Here is an 805-nt window from a genome sequence, read left to right as displayed (position 1 = left end):
CTCAGAGAATGTTCCTCCCTGAGCCGCTGGTGGAGGCTCCTTCCTGCTCTTTAGCTATTTGTTCAGACAGGCCGCTTGCTCGCAGCTAAATCCATCACTGCACCTGCTGATTTTCCTCCTAGTACTTAGTTCTCTCTAAAATTATCTTCGTTATGGACCTGATCATTGTTGTCTGTCTGTGTCTCCCCCACACAATGCCAGCTTCTTGACAAGCAGGGGACCACATTGCCTCAGTACCCAACGAGATGCCACGTGTGCAGGGAATACATTTCACCTCTAACTTGGGGAAATTTGAAACTGATCCTCAAACCAAAGGAACGGTCTCAGATGAGGGCTAGTGATGGGGGTGGTGGAATGAGGGTAGCGGTCCGGCCCAAGACTTGAATCCAAATTCTCCTTGACCAAGACCAGACCAAATCCTGCTGCCTTCCTTCCCCAGCCCCTTTGCTGGGCTGCACCTTCAGGCCATCCGTCAGGCCCCAGCCCCCCAGACGGACACGGGGCGTGCTGTGGGGCGCGCGGGCGCTAGGGGGCGCTGTCGGGGCGCGAACGGCCCACCTGGCACCCGAGGCCACGAGCGAGAGCTGCCTGGCCGCCCGGGAACTTTTTTCCTCGCGCTCTCGCTCTCCTGCTCCCCCCCGCACGTCGCCCGCCCGCCGCTCTTCCTGTGTGGAGGGGATCGCATTTCTCTCAGGCTCCCGCGGGCACCAGGCAGGCCCGGTAGGGTGCGCGGTCAAGGCCCGCTACGCGCGCCGCCGGCTCCGGGCGTCCCGGTGCCGCCCCCGCTCGCGCCTGGGCACCGACA

Source organism: Microtus ochrogaster, chromosome 7 (genome assembly GCF_000317375.1).
Source record: "Microtus ochrogaster isolate Prairie Vole_2 chromosome 7, MicOch1.0, whole genome shotgun sequence".
Taxonomy (NCBI): domain Eukaryota; kingdom Metazoa; phylum Chordata; class Mammalia; order Rodentia; family Cricetidae; genus Microtus; species Microtus ochrogaster.
The sequence above is the reverse complement of the archived record's forward strand: the minus strand, read 5'-3'. Positions refer to the sequence as shown.